The sequence below is a fragment of the Vespula vulgaris genome, chromosome 6 (genome assembly GCF_905475345.1).
Source record: "Vespula vulgaris chromosome 6, iyVesVulg1.1, whole genome shotgun sequence".
NCBI classification, from domain to species: Eukaryota; Metazoa; Arthropoda; class Insecta; order Hymenoptera; family Vespidae; genus Vespula; species Vespula vulgaris.
This window is the reverse complement of record NC_066591.1, coordinates 4,164,581-4,183,436: the sequence shown is the minus strand read 5'-3', so window position 1 is coordinate 4,183,436 and position 18,856 is coordinate 4,164,581. Positions and strand designations below refer to the sequence as shown.

At 32.4% G+C, this 18,856-nt stretch overlaps 1 protein-coding gene across 9 annotated transcripts in view; it reads right to left on the bottom strand.

Moving 5' to 3' along the window:
* Positions 1-18,856, bottom strand: part of LOC127064656 (gamma-aminobutyric acid type B receptor subunit 2) — a 245,108-nt gene that overhangs the window by 66,162 nt on the left and 160,090 nt on the right. The window lies entirely within an intron of this gene.

The following is an 18,856-nucleotide window of genomic DNA, read 5'->3' as shown; positions in this document are numbered from 1 at the left end:
AGAGCAAAATGAGAGAGAAAGATTGAGAGAGAGAGAGAGAGAGAGAGAGAGAGAGAGAGAGAGAGAGAGAGAGAAACAATGCGAAATGAAAGAAATTACAAGAAATACAATGACAGGTTATTATTCGATTTCGATCGAGCAAAAAGACGTTGAAAGAACATTTAAATTGCATTTTGTCCTTTTCGCGACAATTCAAGGGATGGGAGAGAAACTAGGTACACTTTGTTTGCCGAGGAGAAACAAGCAACTCGAATTTACCTTCTCCAACCCTCACCCATTCTCTCCGTCCACCGTTCATCCCTTCCCGATCCTCGTAACTAGTAACAGCAAGCGTCGACAGCCCAATATTCGTCTTTTCCAGTCTTCGCTCATTTCTACCCTCAGGGCAGTGCTTGCCTTTTTGCTTGCTTTACTTTATAAGGGTGGTAGTTGGATGGAGTGAGAAAATGACGAGAGCAGGTTAAGTATGGTTCTCTCTTTCTCTTTCTTTCTATCTTTCTCTCTCTTTCTCTCTCTCTCTCTCTCTCTCTCTATATATATATATATATATATATCTCATTTTGGCCAATATTCGAATGGAACACGATGGTATATATGTACTTTGCAAACAGGCTCTTGAAGTGTCTTTCCTTTTTCGTCTTCTTTGCCATCTCGTCGTTGTCCAACGGATCGGACTAGTTAACGAGACCTCTGCTCCCCCTTTAATTACTGGAATTATTCGGAAAGAATGCTTTTCTCAAAGTTACCGGCGAGATAAATCTCGGTTGGCGAATTATTAAAGGGGACGTATTATCTTCGTGAAAAGGGGATAGATCATTTTCTTTCTAATATTAAAAAATCGTTGCGCTGCCTTCCTCTTCGTTCTTACGAGATATAGGTCATCTTGGTGAATTGTTCGTCGATTAATTTGATAAAGAAATTTTCGATGGAATAATAATAATAACAATAATAATTATTATTATTGTAACGTTATTAATTTAATAATAATGTTAGAGACAAGGTAATTAATTTTTTATTTTTTATTTCTTTATTTTTTCTTTCTTCTTTTCTCTTCTCTCTTTTTTTTATTACTGAATGATTCAATTACAAAATTCTGAGGGACGCAGTTTTGAGATTAGGTGCATATGAAGGGCGTCCTTCATTATCGCCGTGCAACGTTATTACTCTAATAAGGTTAGTAGAGTCGAGATAATTAGTCCAGTTTATTCTTTTAATTTTTTTAATTTTGCTTCTTCTTTTTTTTCTGTAATATTCAATTACAAAATTGTAACAGAGGTAGTTTTGAGATTAGGTGTATATGAAAGTGTGTTCTTTATTATCACTGTTCTAGCATATATCGACGATACGAAATTTTCAATTTTTTTGATCGTTTATAGCTGAACGAACATATCTTTTTATAATCTATTAGAATTACATCTTCTCTTTCTATTATGATGAAAATCTATGATAAATTGTATGAAGGTACGAGGGATAGATATACATCGTAAACGTGAAAGGACCAGGTTGATAATCAATAAAGCAGTATCGATGACGTGGTAATCGTCTAACGACCTTACCTATCGTAACACGACGGTGTAAGTAAGAGTTTACACGGAATTACACAAGTTATCTCGAGTTGTGCTAAACGAGCAATGATAAGCCTACAAGACCTATCTGCAATATATGTAGACAGTGATAAAAAGGTTTGAAAAAGAACGAGATATATATATCTATATTTTATTAATGTTCTATACTTGTGATAATATTATTTATTATTTATTATACACAAGTGTGTACGTATAAAAAAATAAATTTATATACATATTATTATTAATACACACACACACACACACATATATATATATAAAAGTGGAAAATAAAAATATACGAGACTCGAGTGGATGATAATTGTGAAAAATGAAGAACAGGGAGAATTAGCGTAAGATGAAGTACGGGCATATAACAAAACGTGTTTTCGAGCTTACACTGTAACCTCTTTCCTTGAGGCGGAAATAAAAAATTCTGTCTCTCTCTCTCTTCTTTTCTGAAACATACGTAGACTATACGTAGCCATTTATATCCACAGAAAACGAGCAAGCACGAGAGAAAAAGAAGGATACTATATTTGGAAAGGAATTTACACTCGGTTGAATTTCGAATGAACCTTTCATCCCGTTTGTTATTTATTCATATCACTCGTTATATTATCTATATATATATATGTGTGTGTGTGTGTTATATACGTATATACATTTGTATAAATGTAATCGATGTTATGGACATGAAACATTATTTAAAACGTTGAGATCAAAGAGAGAAAGAGAGAGTAGCAGTAGTGTAGTAACAGTAGTAGAACAACGAAAGCGTGACCGATAAAAGGGCACAAATATTTCGTTAACATTTGTACTCGACAGTTTATATATTATATATGTATGTATGTATAATACCTACAGAGATCAGGTTCTCACGCTTAAATGTATACTTTTGTATGTTATATAAAATATTGCCACTAGTTAAAGCCGTTTGTTTTCTCTCTGTCTCTTTTTCTCTTTTACCATTTTGCATGTGCATGTTCATATATGTATACATATATACATATATATATGTATGTATATACGTGTGTATATATATATATATATACACATGGATGGTACAAATCAGATTTTCTACTCTGCTTCCTATCGGAGTAGTTGTTTTGTTTTCTGAGCAACGACGCCATTACGTGACATATAGCACGACATAAAATGGCCGCGTGGTTACATCAAACGCATTCAATCTAGTCACTACATTGGATATATGTATATACACGTTTACATACATATATCGAAGTTTTTTTTGATACGTTTGATTTCTTTATATTATTCTTTAATAACATTAATGTCATATTAAAATCATATTTACGTTACGATTATCTATTTTATTATAATTAATGATTATGATGTTACCATGGGCTATTTGGTAACCTTAATTATTACAGCACGATTAATATTCTTGTTAATTAATATAATTAATTATCGATACATTCTGGGAATTGTGGAGAATGGTAATACTAATTGAAATAATCCAAAGTCGATTATGACGGACATATTTCGTTAACGATCGTTACCCCGACAAGATGAATGTGTGAAGAATAAAAGTAGACGTAATAAATGAGAAAACTGTCAATTAAATTACTTTACGTAAAAAAGATTCTATTGAAATCGATTTTACATTAAATCGAATAACTTAGACGTTCTCATGTTTCTGTGTATGTATGAAATTAAATAAAACAATAATAATTTTTCACGTAACAAAAGCATTGTTTTATAAGAATCGTTAAAAAAAGTTTTGGATGAAAAACATTGCTTGACGTACAGTCGCCTTTAGTAAGAAAAGGGTTAAACGTGTGCTCGCGCGCGCGCGTTTCTGTATAAACGTGTTTGTATTCACCGTTCCGTTTAAACGGCTAGATCAATAGATTTAATATTTATAGTAAAAATGAAGTTACTTTCAACGAACAGCAAAAAGTAATTTTGATATAACTTTTGCTTTCAATCTTTTGATATTTCTTTTTCTTTTTCCTTGTCTTGGATACGATTCAACCTTTGGTTCGAAATGACGGTATTGAAAAAAAAAAAAATTAAGAATTCATGAAGAATCTTACGTAGAACGAAAACAATTTAAACTTTTTAAGAAAATATAAAATAGTGTTAGTCGTAACCATGAAATTGTTTTTTTTTTCTTTTTCCTTTTTGAAATTTTTGTATAAAAGTAATCAAAGGTATGGCGTATGGATGAAACTTTGAATCTGTTGTGGACCGAACAAAAGATCCCTATTCATCTTCAACTTTCCTAACAAAATTTATATCAGGCGCTTGCAAAAGTTCGTCGGTTTGCAAATAAGTGGAAGTTACTGCGAGTTGATACTGCGGTTTTTTTATCTCTCTCTTTTTTTCTCTTTTATTTATTTATTTTTTTTTTGTTTCTTCTTCTCTACGAAGCTCTATGAATTTAAAAAGGTGCTTGCTCATAATCTTAAGATTTATCTACGGGATCGTAAGTAACAACGTAATCTTATTTCTCTTACAAGTAAAAATGTGGAATTCGATTAAGTATACTTTTTTGTTTTAATCGAAGAAGAAAATAGCGAGAAAAAAAGAAGATAAAGAAGAAGAAAGAAACTTCTGTGAAAACGGAACGAATCGTTCGTAAAATCTACGTTGTATCCATCGACGTTTGTCAGAAATGGTTTAAAAAGTTCAAAAGTGACGAAATTAACGTTAACGACAAACCAATGAATAAACAAGAACTTCTTGATAAAGACCTCGTTCAAACATAGAGAAGAGTTTGCGAATATACTCGGAATGAATGCATCAACCGTTTCTCAGCGGTTAAAAGATTCAGAATATGGATTCCGCATCAGCTGACTCCCTTAGACGATTGCGGTTGAATGCGAGTGCTGTATCGCTGTTAAAAAAAAAAAAAGAAAAAAAAAGAGAGAGAGAGAGAAACAAAGAGAGAGTAACATTATTAGAGTTAGATTGGGAAAAGTCCATTCTATCCATGATTTATTTACCAGATGTTGTTTAACAATTGATTGATATATAAATATTTGTTACGGACATTTTTATAGAATTAAAAAGAATTTCTTCTTTAGGTAACGTTTGTAAAGAGAGAAAAAGAGAAGGCAAGAGTTATATTAAAAAAAAAAAGAAAAATAAGGATGAAAGGTCAGGAATATAATAAATACAAAGAAGATGCAACGCTTTTACTCATGATTTTCCTTTAGAAGGGTTTCACAAATAACGACCCGCTTAGAAAGTCTAAAAAAGGAAGAAGACGGATCCTTAAAGTCCTCTTAGCCGTGTTGTAGAAAATAATGAACGCTTAGTTATGAAAACGAGTAAGGAACTCAAATTGATTTATCAATAGGGACGAAGATAAAAACAAAAATCCGTATCATCTACGTAAGTATATTTTTCGTAAGACGAACAGTCAGGATTCGTCGGATTTTTACGAAATGAAACGATTCTTCGCAAAACTTCGATCTCTATCTCTATTTCTCAATCAATTATTATCGTCGTTGTAACTTTCGGATTTCTCACTTATTTGCAAGAATTTATTTTCAAATCTATTTTATTCATAGAAGAACAAAAATTTATTTCTAACAGTAATTATTATTAATAAATAAACTGTATTATTCTTGAAAAGAAAAGAAATAAAAAACAGAAAATTTATTATCGATCGTAAATTACGATTCATTGTAAAAAAAAAAAAATAAATAAATAAATACATAAATAAAAAAGATAGATCGATCGGAAGAGATCAAGATAGATTCAATTGCTTGAATAATCGACGAATGACGGTTAGCGATAAATAATAAAAATTTCGTTATCGATTCAATGGGAAGATAAAAAGTAAGACGTTAAAGTCGATTTGTTACGTAAATCGAGAAAATCGAAAAAGAGAGAAAGAGAGAGAGAGAGAAAAGGAATAGGAAGAAGAGAAATTTCACTTTGAAAAGTTTGGCCGTTCTACGATGTCGCCTCTATTTACCGGTTACCCCTACTCCCACATCTTTCACAATTTTATCCCCACTCTGGGTGCATTCACACAGCACCACTACCAGAATTCGTCTGGTGCAGCTCAAATGAACGATCTTCATTTCGTAGCGGATTTCCATCGAGAATGCTTTCAACGTATACCTCGTTCCCCGTCGGTATCAGATGCCGCTGTATTTACAATGCAAAATCAGGCCGCGCTTTGTTTAAGAGTCAACCTGAATTTTCATTATACCTACCCCAACGTTATATCCATTTTAAACTTAGTCGCGGGATTCCGATTTAAGAAAGAAAGAGAGAGAGAGAGAGAAGAGAGAAAAGATTCTTCGTTGCGAATTGAATAACATCGATGGTTTAAGGCACGAATTTGAGAGAGAAAAAGGAGCAATATTTTATTCCTGATAATATCGAATTGAACTGATAAAATTATCAGTGATAAAAATTATAATGGTATTGTTAGAAATTAAATTAATAACCTTTGTAATATAATTATTATAAATTGAAATAAATAAATTCTTTATTAATATAAATTAATACGAATGTGTTGGACAATAATTCGTAATTCTTTAATTCGTAATTAATTGTTGAAGCAAAAAAAGATATGAAAATAATGAGAAATAATATTAAAAATATATTTGCGTTCATTTTAAGCGAAACGCTTTATATATTTAATAAAGTTTATCAAATCCTTTCATTTTTGTTTTAAATTTAATGTTTTATTATTGTTGCAATTATTTGTGTATTTATGTAGTTACCTTTCTGTTATATATCATCATTATTATAGTCAAATCATCATAAAATCGAATTAAATATCAACGATCTGTCGATAATAAATGGACACTATATCAATAAGTTAAAATAAAATAAAAACGGACATGAACGAATGAGAGAAGGAGAAGAAAAAAAATTGCATTTATTTTAAAGCACGCTTGAGATATTCATCTTTCCCGCGTCGAAAGGAATAGAGAAAAGATGAAACGTAACAGCGATAAGATTAAGGGGAGATTAATTATCGGGGATAGGTGAATTAACGTTAGACTAATGATGCACCACAACGACGTTATCTAAAAGAGAACGACAAATTTTCATTCTCTCTCTCATTAATTATAATCAGTAAGATTTACAATTTCTATTTACGAAATCATCATTCATCTTTTCACGTACTTACTTATCTTTGTCCTACGTCAACTCGTAAACAATGTATTTTGTAAATCGTTTATATTAAAATGACGAAGATAAATGAAGATAAAGAAAGAAAAAAAAAAACAATGAAAATATAAAGACATAAAGAGAGAATAAAATCGATTTACAAAAGTGTGATTTCGAAAAGAGAGATCGAAAAGAGAGAATAACAGGAAAAGATAGAGAAAGACAGAGAGAAAAAGAGAGAGACGCGTATGTAAGCACATGTATATATAGTGAAGAAGAGAGAGAGAGAGAGAGAGAGAGAGAGAGTAAAAGAGAAGATTCAACGATCATAAAGCGTTTTAGGATACGGAACTTTAACAAGCAAACGGAACATGCAAACTCGAAGCGACGCAACAAGTGTAGCTTCTCTCTCTTTCTCTCTCTCTCTCTCTCTCTCTCTCTCTTTCTCCTTCTATACTTCTCTCTCACTTTACTTTCTCTCTCTCTTTCTTTCCTTCTAAAATCGCGAAGGAGGAAACCATCGATCTCGGTTCGTCTTGCGTTCCCCTACCTTCCTTTCTAAAGGCTCTCTAAAAGCGTTGTGAATTGTCTCGTCGCGGATTCACCGTTCTCTTCTTCCTTTCTTAACGGGTTCTCCTAGCGTACTAATTAAAATGGGCAGCCGTCACGCGAAACTATCATCGTCACGATATTCTCCTTAAAACTACCCTTCCTTCTTTCTTTCCACCTATCCCTCCCTCTCTTCCTTTCTACCTTTCATAATATTTTTCTTTTATTTCTTTTTCTCTTTGAGATAAGCGATTCTTTTTTTCCCTTTTCCTTTCCTTTCCTTTCATTTCTTTTCATTTCTTTTCATTTCCTTTTTGTTACGGCAAACGAACATTGAGAATTAACATTTACGTGAGATGACTTTTATTCGTCGCATTATGCAATAAGATTTGCACAATTAATTATTCGCGTCGAATCAAATTTATTTATTATTCATATCGACAACTTGTCTCACTCGTACGTATTCCAAATAAAATGTACTTTTTCCTTTTTATTTTTATTTTTTGTTTGTTTTTTTTTTTTTAATTATTCCATGCATTATCAAAAGATTTATAATCATCGTTTGTAAGCGACGATTTTTAATAGTCGCTTGTATCGAATGATTTTTATACGTCGCATTCATCTATGTATTGTACTCTTTTATCGAACAATTTCTTTCCTTTTTTAATTTTCTTCTTCTATCTTCCTTTTGTTTTCTTCTCATTATTTTCCATACGAACAACGACAATGCTATTTTCACTAATTATTGATAGAAAATGATTATTCAATTAACATGGTAATACAGAAAATTGCGTTAAATTCGTCCGAGTCCCTTTTTCTGTTTTAATAATAAATGACCCACACCGAATCGATGCTAAAGCTTCGATCAATCTGTAATCAATGACGTGAAAGTGGAGCATCGATTAGTAATTAATCGATAGCTCACACGATCGCTCTTCCGAATTTGGTCTCACATGGTCCAGAGCAATGCGTCAATTTGATTAACGATCTCTTACGTTTAGGTTAAGCATCGCATGCCGAACAGAGTAAGTACCTACTCTTGATTTTGAAAGACCAACAGAGATTTATAGATTTTTATTGTCGATCTATAAAGCTTGATTTACAAATGCAAATCCAAATTACAAATAAAAAAAGCAAGGTATAAGTACCTACGTGTATTTGCTTATCTCTCTCTCTTTTTTTTTTGTCGTCCTTCGTCCTTCCTGTCTTTATTTCTTATCATTCTTACGAAAAAAAGAAAAAGAAAAAAGATGGAGCTAGAACGACGTTAATTCTCTCCCGACAAAATGGACGGTCTTTCGCTGACGTGCGATACGACAGCATTCGGTACAGAAAGCTAACGTCGGCTCTTTTCGTATAAAATAAAATATACCTACACATCTGTGTCTCTTTTAATTTTTCTTCTTCTCCTTTTTTTTCTTTCCTTTTTCTTTTTTTTTTTTTAATACGGTTTTCTTAACACGTTTTACTTACGAGGTATGCAAAAACATAGAGAATTTAAACGAAGATCGTGGGTATTTCTTTTTCAAGCAGAAAAATTTTTTACCATTTCCTTTCCCTCCTTTCTCTCTCTTTCTTTTTTTTCCGTTCTATTAATTTTTCTTTCTTTACATAAAATGCTTCGTTGCCAATACATTTCTATATTTTAAATTGCTTTTTTTTTTTTCTTCTATAGTCCGGGTTAGTTTAATAAAAGTTCTATATATTTTTGTAATGAGTTTCTACACGGTCTCTTTTTCTGCAGTAAATAGTAATAATATAAAATTGATTGAGTCGTACGATGAAAACTATCGAAAGAAATATAAGAGTGCGATAATGAAATTGGATATATTGATTTTTTTATTAAAATAATATATACTTAAATATAAGTAATTATAACTTTTGACAAAACAATTGACAAAATCTTATCTTTTTATATATTTGTATCTATGTATTTACGTTTTCATTTATAAGTAATACAGTCATATACATCACTTTATTGCAATAACAGATATGTGCATAAACTATGTATATTGTAGATATGTTCAGAGAATGCGAATGGGAAAGGCAAGTTATTATAACACGGGCCATTGTTCTCGCTATTAAATCAACTTCGGTTAAAGCAATATCGTTTAAATCCCTGCGCGACCGAGCTGCCTACCTCACCCTCCCCCGCCATCATCCCTCCCTCCCTCCCTCCCCCTCTCTTGCCTATCTACCCGCCCAACGACTACACACTCACCCAGCTCGTTCTAATGCGGCACCAGAACACAAGCCCTCCCTGGTTACAAATGCAAACGAGCGTTTCGCCAGAAGCGACAATAATACCCGTAGAGAACGAGACATTACTTGCAGGTTCGAGCTCTCATTGTTGCCGGTTGCTCGAAGCCCTTTGAAAAGCCATCCTCTGCCTGTGTTCTCTTTGCTACTACTCCGATCTCCGATTTGGAGATGTAAAAATGTCGGCATTGAACGGTAATACGAGAATGAAATTTTTCAAGAGTGAGTAAAAACGAGGAAACGAAAAAAAAGAGTTAAGGAATTAGAAAAAGAGAAAGACAAAGAGAGAGAGAGAGAGAGAAACACAGGTGCACTTTAAGAACTTTAAGATTGATTAAATAAAAACGAAAGATCGATTATAAAAGAAACATTTGTTTCTTGTTTAATTGTAATAACAGAAATAACGTTACGAACTTTTCAAGGCATTGTAATTACAATATAATGGTATTAAGCATAATAATGTTAATTAAGCATAGTTATAGTCGGGCGCATCGTCGAACGCATTGAGAGCACGTGAAACTCTTTAGTTAGTTTCACCTCCTAGAAAGTTAACCTCGCCCCCTACCAAAATTAGCTCCACCCCTTTGTCTAGTTAGCCCAGTCTCCTCTAAAGTTAGCCATGCCGCCATCAAAGTTAGTCCAGTTCCCAAATCTAGTTAACCCTATCCCTTGTATAGTAGCTCAACCTTTTGTATAGTTAACGCTGTCCCTCGAAAGTTAATCCCTACGAAATTAATCCGCTCTTCTTCAAAGTTAACCACACCCCCGATTCTAGTTAGCCCCACCTCTTTTGTATAGTTAATCCAACCCTTCTATATAGTTAGCACTGTTGCTTCAAAGTTAGTCCCGCCCTCAATTCTAGTTAGCACCACCCTCTGTATAGTTAACCCAACCCCTTGTATAGTTAACCCCTGAGAGATGCATTTACTTTCGATAGAATTGCGAACAACTATTTTGTTATTTTATATTTTAATTGCCATGGGCGTACGTGTTTGGGTTATAAAGAGAATGTTTAAATAATCTCGTGGATTTCATTCCTCGCGTGCATGTCTCCTTTTCGAAACAAATGCTGTCATTATTTCTCTCGACTGAAGAGCTTAATTAAGGTATCGTGCCAATATACTCTGGTAATATATCAAGCGCTCTTAAAAATACGATTAAGTTAGTTCTCCCTTTCTCCATTTCTCCTTGTTTATTTCAAGATCTCTCGTGAAAGTTCGCAATGAGAAAAGGAAGATAAAGAGAATCGTTTATAAACGTGTTTATTAAAACACGTAAGTAAGGAAGGAAATATGAGATATTCAAGAAATTCGACTTTTCATTGTCATATGTCATGTTTGATTTTGTTTAGCGAGTTAGAACGTGTTTCATTCGTTGAAATAATCTCGTCGAAAGACGAGAGCGATTGAATTAATTTTATTTACCAATTTATCGAGCGCGCTAGAAAATATTAATACGAACGATTTTCAAATAGATGGATAGATCGATGATAGGTATGTGGATTATTTATTACTCTTCGGGATTTACTTGGGGGATACATTTAGAGAATAAAATCGTTTTCCATCGTTGACACCGTCGGAAATATTTCTCTCGTGAAAGAATTTCTACAAGTTTTGGAATAGAAAAAAAAAAAAATTCAAAAGATATCTTGAAGAAATAGGATAGACTAGGACAGTAAAATGATAAAATGTCTCGAAGCTTTTATTCAGATTCAGTAAGGAGGTCATTTAAAAACGTATCTCGTGATGGGGGTAAGCGAATATACATACGGTGACGTTAAAAGGAAGAAACTCGGTAGAACTCGAGGAACAAGGTAATATCAGTCATACATTTATACGACCATAAGTAACATCGTCTATATACAGGGTATGCCTTTCCCTATTCATTGGTACAATCAGAAAAGGGCTAGATTATATATATATATATATATATATATATATATATATATAAAATAAAAAAAATAAAAATATATATACATATAAGTCCGTCCTACGAATATCGAAATCGATCTTGAAGATTTAATCGCGTTGATAAGCATATCGTGTATCGATATCTTTTTACGAGTTTTTTTATCATTTGTTCTCGTCGAAAAATTTTTTTCTTCCCCTCTTTTTTTTCCCTTTTTTCATTCTCATTCACATACATACTCTCTAATTCTCACATGTAAAAAATAAATAAATACAATAGTTCGAATGAAGCACCCCTTGTATACCTACGTACCTACTGTAATATCGCACAGTTGAACGATAATAATACGGGGACTCGGATAATATCAAAAGCAGAAGTTCTACGTAGCGACAATGAATGCATTAGACCGACGAGAGAGATAATCTCATTTATTTTCCTCGGCTAGACGTCTCCTCCTGTTCCTCCCCCTCATTTCACCCTCATCCCATCGGCCAACACCCGCGTACCTACTACCAGCAGACGTCGCGTGGCCATGTTCGTTTCTACGCTTAAAGAAGAGACGAAGAAATACATTTTGTATGCGTACGAGATATGTAAATAAAATGCATTATGCAACACATGCGTCAGTTTTTTCCCTCCTCACCACACCACCTTCGCTCCTCCCTTTATTTCTTCTATTATTTTTTAATCACTCTTCGTTAATTATTATTTCATTCCTTCTCGTTCTGTCGTCTCTCATTTTCTTTTTTTCTTGCTTTTTTTTTCTTGGTTCTTTTTCTTTTTTATCTTCTTTCTTCGTTTTCTTCTTTCGTTGCAATTTAATTATATATTAGACGAGCTAGTACGTAGTATGCGTATAACAGACGTTTGTCATTATATCGAACACCGATGTGTGGTGGAAAGAGAAAAGATATGAGGACAGGAATCCAATAAAGAAGAAACTAACGCGTCGAGTCGGATCTCTTTTGACAGGTTGCTTCGACGTTCGTGTAGATAGATCGAGAGGATTTGATCGATGGTAATGGATCTTTATAGGAAATCATATCTCTCTTCTCGTCTATCTCATGCATGTTACGTTACTCCACTCGCCCTTCTCTTCGTACTCGTTCGAGTACAAGCGAACGTTTCGTTATATTACAAGACGCGTTTTCTCTAAGGGAACGAAGATAAAAAAAAGGAAAAGAAAAAAAATATCTTCGCGAGAAGAAGAAGAATAATTTACTTCGAGACGTGATGAAAGTTATCTGTATCGCGAGAGATGATAAATAAACACTGCGTTGTCTCGTTGCTGATAAACGGATTAATCGGTTTGAGAATAAACTTATCAATATCTCTTTCTTTTTCTTTCTTCGTGTAAATGACAATTTTCTTTTTTTTTTTTTTTTTTTTTGAATATCGTGACGAATAGATAGATTAACATTGTAAATTCATATATGGAAAAGTTGTATTCGTTGTTAAATAATTTTGTACAATTTTATAATTATTTTTCTCTCTCTTGAAGGATAATGATATTTTTTCTTTTAATAAAATTTTTTATCTCTCTTTCTCTCTCTCTCTCTCTCCGTCCTTTTTCTTTCTTTTTATTGCTTCGACAATTATATGTAAAAAATGTTAAACGTTTGAAGATAGCTCATTTAAACGAACGATCTTTAAAAAAGAAAAAGAAAAAATAAAATGACAAAAAATAAATAAAAAATATTTACAACAGAAAAATATTTTGTACAATATTTAAGAGACACTTGGATTACTAACGAAAAAAATATTATACATAATTCTTTTTCATCTCCGATCTAAGATTACGTGAAATTCGAAAATGATGGATTGTACGAATGGAAATTGTACCACAAATGGATTCAAAAGGCCGTTGAAATCTCTAATTAGCGTTGACCGCGTTTCGGTAGATACAGATATATATATGTATAAGCGTAATGGCGGCCCATTATCAGGTTCATTACACAAAGTACGGCTCCTGACCATGGTAAACCTTGCTTTGAACACGTCGAACTAATCTTGAGGGATTAGGAACAATCAAGTTTACCAGTCAAATTTACCAGTCGATTCTCGAATCAAGAACGTCGACAAAGAAGATCACTATACAGAGAGTGCACACGTAAGAGAGAGAGAGAGAGAGAGAGAGACAGAGGGAAAGAGAGAGATTGAGAGAGATTGAGAGAAAGAGAATGAGAGAAGATCAGATACAGAGAGAGAGAGAAAGAGAGAGAGAGAGAGACAGAGACAGAGACAGAGACAGAGACAGAGACAGAGACAGAGACAGAGACAGAGAGAGAGAGAGAGAGAGAGAATGTGAGAGAATGTGAGAGAATGAGAGAGAATGAGAGAAAGAGAGAATAGTACGAAGGCCTTTTCTGGAAGAATCTCGAGGGCTTTAGTCGAGAATCGAACTTGGCTTCAGGCTTTGATCGGCCAGCTTGTCTCTCTCGACGACGACGACGACGACGAGAGAAAGAGAGAGAGAGAGAGAGAGAGAGAGAGGGAGAGAGAGAGAGAGAGAGAGTAGGGTCCGAATGGATCGTTGATTAGATTTCTAGTGAGAAAATTAGAATCGATTGGCCGAAATTGAATTGACGGTTGACTTTTCGATTTTGAGGAACGTCGGTTATACACAGAGCAATTGGAGAATATTTGGAGATTTTCGAAATCGAGCTTATGATTTCTTTTTCTCTTTCTCGAAAAGAAATTCGTCTACTTGTTCTTTCATCTATCTTTTCTTTACTATTATTATTATTATTTTATTACTATAATAATAACAACGAATAATATCGTTTTCTTATTATAATAAATATCAATGATACTAATTATTTTATTACAGTATTAATAATTCATATTTTCTTAGTATTTTGATATAAATTTTTTAATACGACGAAATGTAATTATACGAATTAGATTGATTCTTCATTAGTTAATGGTTCGGGATGTTAGATTAGGTATAGACATAGATCGAAACACCCGTTTCGTAATATCTATCTACTTTTAAGTAAATCAAGGGAAGATTAATCGTTTCGTTTCCGTCTCGACGACGAGATATCGATTGTTGGACTAGACGCGTAAGGTCCATACTGTGCCTTGCCTGCTTGCTTGCTAGCTTCTGCTTCTGTCTCTATCTCTATCTCTGTCTCGGTTTTGGTCTCGGTCTCTGCCTGTCGACCAATCGACCGTCTCGAAGTCAGCCCACCTGCGTCCAACGATGATGAATTATCAGTTCTAATTAATAATTCCCGAGAATGTTCGGTTTGGTTCAGCCTCAAAATGAAAAGCACCGGGGAATATGACGAGAAACGAAGAAAAAATCTTTTCTCAGCCGTCACTTTCTTCTTTTCACGTCTATCTCGTTGTAAATTACATGTGAAACCGAACGATCGATTTTTGATCGTCCAAAAAATCCAAAAACTAAAAAAGGAACGAACGACGAAACTTTTTTGCTTCTTCCTTTTTTTCCCCTACTTCGTTTTATTTCCTTTCTTTTTTCTTTTCAGTAAAGTTGCGCGATCAGTTTTCTATTGTCGTTTTATTATTTAACAATTAATATCATATCCCAGATAAACAGTCTTGTCGTTTGAGAGAAGTGTCAAGAAAACAGAGGATTAGATTCCACCGTCTCTTCTCGTATAAGACTTAACTTCGTTTCACTTTTCCTTTAACCTCTCGCACCATTTTCTACTACATAAGTTCATCCCGAGAACCATCTACGAGGACGTTATTTTTCGAGGAACAAAGTCGGACGGGAGCAGGTAAATGCTACTAGAGAGAGATAGAGAGATAGAGAGATAGATGAAGAGAAAGAGAGAGAGAGAGAGAGAGAGGAAGAGAGAAAGAGAGAGAGAGAGAACAAGAAAGACAATATCCTAGGGTCTACGATGGCAAAACAGCTGTGAGAGGACTCGAGCAAGTTTCTATGTCGTCTTCTGAGCACTCACACATATATATACATACTTATACATCGCAAATTTACTATGTAAAGACTTAGTTTCTCTCTCTCTCTCTCTCTCTCTCTCTCTCTCTCTCTCTCTCTCTCTATATATATATATATATATATATATATATATATATATATATATATATATATATGTATGTATGAATGAATGTATGTATGTGTGTATGTATGTATATATGTATGTATGAATGTGTGTATGTGTATATATATATATATATATATATATATATATATATATATATGTATACATACGAAGCTAGTTTAGTTGCAGGAAACTTGGCACGAGAAAGTTAGAGACATTGACAAACGAAAGATTGAATTATCTTATGCGGTTCAGTCGTGCGAGAATAATGTGCTTGAAAATATTAGAATGATTCACATCGTCTTATTGTTTTTATCCTGTGTTTGTATAAATTTAAATTAGCGATTGACGTTTGAGTAATAATAATATCTATGTGAGTAAGTCAAATATTAATTAATTCATTGAAACATATATTAAGTACTGCTTACTTTTATGATAGTTACGAATGTTACACCCCTTATATTAATTAAATATATACATATTCAGTTAATCTCATTACGTTTGCAATATTATTTGAAACATTATCGATCTAGTAGCATATACAAAGATATTGAATTAATTAGTTGAGAAACATATAACATATGTATGTATATCCTAATGACAATACATATATACTCATACACATACATACGTCATATATATATATATATATATAATTATATACATTTTGCTGACACCTGAATCATTTCTGTTAATTTAATAAATGATTACAATCGTAATCCATTACATATTCTATTATTTCAATTAAATTTATAAACAGAAGGATATCGAAGATAATCCAACATAATTACTTGTTAGTTTAAATCTCCCAATATATAAATATATCGAGAGGTAGAACAAAAAATGGATATATAATAATTAAAAAATAGTGTCACGTCAACTTCGTGGTTTCTCTATTCATTTGTTCTATATCTCTCTTAATATCTTTTATCGTGTGTGTGTGTATATTATAGTTGTGATGTTATCACTTGTTTCAACAACCTTCCATCCACCATATAGACATCACCACGTAACCATCATCATATATAGCTTTTCGTCTTCCGACTATAGTACTTCTTCAAGGATCTTATTAAAGTATCGCCTTAAGATAAGGGTAGCAAAGCTAATAGAAATAGGTGACAGGACAAAAAGGTCCTTGATAATAGAGTAGTGAAAACAATTACCAATCGATAATTTTTGTCTCATCGATTTCATTCGTAAAACATCTCGAAGATTAAATTTAGAAAAAAAAAAGAAGAGAAAGAAATAGGAAAGAAAAAGTAAAAATTATACATATATTCGCGACTTTGTTCCTTTTAAATAAATTAAATAATAATGTTACGTATAATAATATAAATTAAACAATTAAAAGTTGGTAAATTAGTCTCCAGCGATTTTCCGATTTTTACCGATAACATTCTACCAGATTAATCAAATAGTTTAATAATTTTTTTATTTTTGACATCCATGTAATAAATATTGATAAAATTTGGTTTCCAAATAATAATTTCTATAAAACACGTAAAATGTTTTCACTGTTCATAAATCCCGCGAGATAACAAATTGATATGTAACAACGAATAGTACTATTAGATCATTTCCAATGAGTTTAAGAAAATCCATTAGACAGTAGTTCAGGAAAATCCATTAGACAGTCATTATCGGAAGAGGTTTTTTCTAACGACAAAATGTTCGGAACTTTACTAATTCCTCTAACATATTTTATCGGATCTGACGTTGTTTCATATAGTTAATAATTATATCCGCGAGTTTTGGATCTGAATTTAATACCGAATCTAATAGAAAATTTTCGAATTATTTTTCTACTCTTTTATTTTTCCAACTCTTTACATTAACGAGTTAATTTCGACTTTCATTAACACTCGATCAGAGTTTCGTGCCAGATAGAAATACAAATTCTAAACATATCGATACACGGCCAGATACAATCAGATTTCAGTAAGACACGTCCCATATGGGTTCGAATATGATAGGATATAATAGGATCAAATAGGATCAAATAGGATCGAACAGAATCGAATACGACCGAGCAGTATCACAAAGGATCGAAAAGGAATAGGACCCAAAAATAGCGAATAAGATTGAATAGCATTTGCTAGGACCAAAACGAATCGAATTGGGACGAATAGGATTGAGTAGGATCGAAAATGAGCGAATAGGTCCCAAAAGTAAAGAATAAGATTAAATAGGATCCAATAAGAACATAAATCTTATTCGATCCTATTTGCTCTTATTTTGTCCTATTTGATCCTATTCGGTATTAGAAATTCAGAGATTTGATCATCGTAAAATACCTCTTCCGATAATGTCTATTTCTTGTCTAATAGATTTTCCTGATCTTATCGAAAATGATCTATAAATACTATTTATGCATACACAAGAAGATAATGATATCATAAGATACGGTATAATTTTATGATTCATTTGCGTAGATCGTTCATAGATATTATTAATTTAAAAAAAAACAAAAAGAATAAAATTGATGATGATTAATAGTAACAAAAACAAAACTCCTGCCATCGATATTAATTACTTTTAACCAAAACAAAAGTTCTCTCATCAATATTGGTTATCTCTAACCAAAACGAAACTCCTGTCACGGATAATGGCTACCGGTAACCAAAAAATGATTCTTCTTCAGCGATAATAATTGTTATCGTAAACGAAAACAATTCCTGTTGTCAATTATTGTTACTCGTAATCAAAAACTATTAATAATTTCCATTATCGATAGTTGTTGTAAGTAATCAAAAAAATATTAATCTTTTATAATGATTATTCATAATCGAAAGAGGTCAATCTTAATAATATATTTTAATCATTCCATTTTTCGAAAAATTTAATGACTACTTATTTTCGTTTAAATACAAATAAACTTTTTTTTTTCTTAATGACTTAATGACAAAATTCTTTTTTTTGTTTTAGAAATAATAAAATATTTTCCAACGTTGATCTAAGAACAACATTTTTCCAATCTAATAATTTTCATTTCTAATTGGTGTGACTAATTAAAAAAATAAAAAAAGAAATAAAAAGACTAACAATTTCGGGCTATTTTTGTCCATGAATAATATTTATTTCCGAATAGAGATAGTAGATTTTATGTTTGAGTTGACAAGTGGCTAAGAAGAAGTAGTTTGAAAGGTGACAGGTGTTTCTTCACACGGAGGAGTTACACCTAATTGATACTATATAAACCTTCGTTTGACTTACGAAGGGAAAAGGTTACTTGGTAATCAATAAAACATACAAATGTTAATTTTGATTAAAAACATAATTACGCATATTCCTTATCGATATATCTATCATTAACAATAAAATCCAACGTAATACTTCCCATATTGTCTTTTATAACGCGACACTATCACTATTAATATTATTATTAATACTAGATCGTATAATTCGAAAAAATAATTTCGAAATTTTCAGCTTCATTTA